Source organism: Choloepus didactylus, chromosome 4, assembly GCF_015220235.1.
Source record: "Choloepus didactylus isolate mChoDid1 chromosome 4, mChoDid1.pri, whole genome shotgun sequence".
NCBI lineage: Eukaryota > Metazoa > Chordata > Mammalia > Pilosa > Megalonychidae > Choloepus > Choloepus didactylus.
Genome location: NC_051310.1, coordinates 176,325,066 through 176,327,740, shown reverse-complemented (window position 1 = coordinate 176,327,740; position 2,675 = coordinate 176,325,066).

Here is a 2,675-nt window from a genome sequence, read left to right as displayed (position 1 = left end):
TTCAAGGTCATGCCCTTTAACTTCTAGACTCAAATCTGTTTTTTGTGTTTTTATTTTCCCATAGATTCTCTAGCTCTAGCACACCTGGTTAGATATATATCATACTTAGTCATTAAATACACGCTGAGTGATCAATCATCTGGTTCTTTCGTATCTTGGTGCATAAATTCATCGCATTTTACTAGAAATACCTTCAGAATCTCCCTGACTCCACCGCAATCTCCTTATCACACATATGTATCTAAATCTTTTGGAGGAAATTTGTGGTTTCCTCATAGTCCCCTTCAGATATTGTTTCCCTGATCAACACTGGTTGAAGTAGACTCTTTTTTACTCAAAATCTTTGCTTGTACCTTAGTTACTATGCTCAGTTCACATCCTTCATGCAGCTTTTTTTTTTTCAGCATGCTTCTTTCTACTCTCCTAGACGAAGTTCCATGAGGGCAAGAGAATGACCGCCATTTTGATTTCCTCAAACATACTAATTGCTTTACCCACTAAAGGTGTAAAAGAAGCCAAAGCCACTACCAACTAATATAAATTGATGTAATTAGACAGTTAATTCCTTAGGTCAGGATAGTTGCTTTCTAGATTCTTTGGTAGGTTTTAAGAGTTTGTAACTATGTTAAGCAGGTTGCTCACAATTAGGAAAAAGGCATCTAATCACTGTCCTTCACTTAACCTGAGTGCTAAGCTCTACTAATGATTATATTCTTTGATTAAGTATTAATATTAATACTAAGAAACAGCAACAACAGCAAAACTAATGGGGAAAAGAAGAGGTATTCAGACTCATTTGAACTCTAAGATAGAGCATAGCTCAGTGTACCAAACTGGTACAATAACCTTCTCAAAGTTCACAGTAGTAAAAAAAACAAAAAACAAGAATGTGTTCAATCTTCTATATCAAAATACCCCATCAGTAAAATGTGATATGGGAATGAAGACATCTACTATAAAGTGAACACAAGTATAAACAGAATGAATGAATGCCCTCAGAGGAGAGGGCAAGTAGACACATCATCAGAGAGTGTTAAGGATGGCTTGGATCAAAGAAATATGCCAGCAAACTTCTTCTTTGTGGATCTAGGGTATTGTTTTTTGTTTGTTTGCTTGCTTGTTGTAAGACCATGTTCCAGTTTTCTAATGATGTTGTTATTCAAAATACCAGAAATGGATTGGCTTTTATAAACGGGGATTATTAAGTAGCACATTTACAGTTCTATGGCCATAAAAGCATCCAAACTAAGGCCTCAATAAGAGGATACCTTCACTTAAGAAAGGCCGATGACATCCAGAACATCTCTGTGAGCTGGGAAGGAACATGTCTGGAATCTGCTTGTCCTGGTTTATGTTTCAGCTCCTCTCTCAGCTCCTGTGTGTCCTTAGCTTAGCATCTCCAAATGTTCCTCTGTCCACAACTCCAAGCATCTCTGAGCATCTCTGTCAGCTCCAAAGTGTCTCTCCAAAAGTCTCTCTCAGCTCCTCTGAGCTTCTTCTGTCTGTAAGCTCTCTTATAGGACTCCAGTGATTTAATTAAGACCCACTTTGAATGGGCAGGGTCCACATCTCCATGGAAATAATTTAATCAAAATGCTTCACCTGCAGTTGGGTAAGTCACCTCTCCTTGGAAACAACCTATCCAAACATCCCACAAGATTGGATTAAAACATGGTTTTTGAGGGGACATAATATATCCAGATCAGTACAGACCACATAGCTGTGAACTTCAGTCACATATGGTACTTTGAGTTTTGATTTTTTCTTTTCAATTTTGGCATTTTAAGTTTTAATTGTGGCCTCCAGGACTCAGCACAGGGGAACATCAAGTTTTCTAAGGGGCCAATTTCATTCCAAGGTGGAAGAACCCATGTGGAAGTCTGGAAGCAGAAATCAATTACAATTCGGAAAGTTGAATTTTTGGTATTAATGAGACCTAGTCACTTGAAAAATAATGCTTTTTAAAATGAATTAAAATAATTATTTATGATCTATAAATATTGTAAAAATTTCCAACAATCAGCCAAGCATATTATTGTCTAAATTCCAATATCACTTACCTATGTTTTCAATAGCTAACAATTATTCATCATTATATGTGAGAAATATGAAAAAAAAACCATCAAAAAGACTCATAATCTAATCTAGTTTTTAAAGAATGTTCTATCATTAATCCATTCAAACACAAACAATTATTTTTAAAAAGTGAAAGCATTATTTTGGCCATAAATAACTTACAAGACAGAATACTAAATTATTCCAAGGTCTTATCATTATGTTATAAGTTTTTAGGCAAATTAAAATAGCTTTCATGTAGAAGGTTACATAATGGGGCAGCCTACAACCAGAATGATGATAGAGCCCCACATGTAGAGAACCTGATGACTATTGACAATCATAAAGAATAAAGAAAATATTCAATTTTGTTTTCAGTATTATATCTGGCCATCACTGGATGAAGCATGCCATATGTCTTGACAACAAAACAAAAAGTAGAATTTTGCTCTGAATAACCTTCCCATTAAATTCACAAAAATGGTGTAAAGCTGAAGACTATAAGCATATACTGTTTTGCCACATATATGGCAAAATGTGGCATATATATGCCACAAGAGTGATATATCCTGGGCCTATATTTTCATTAAGAGAAGAATACCATGGGTGTGAATTAAACC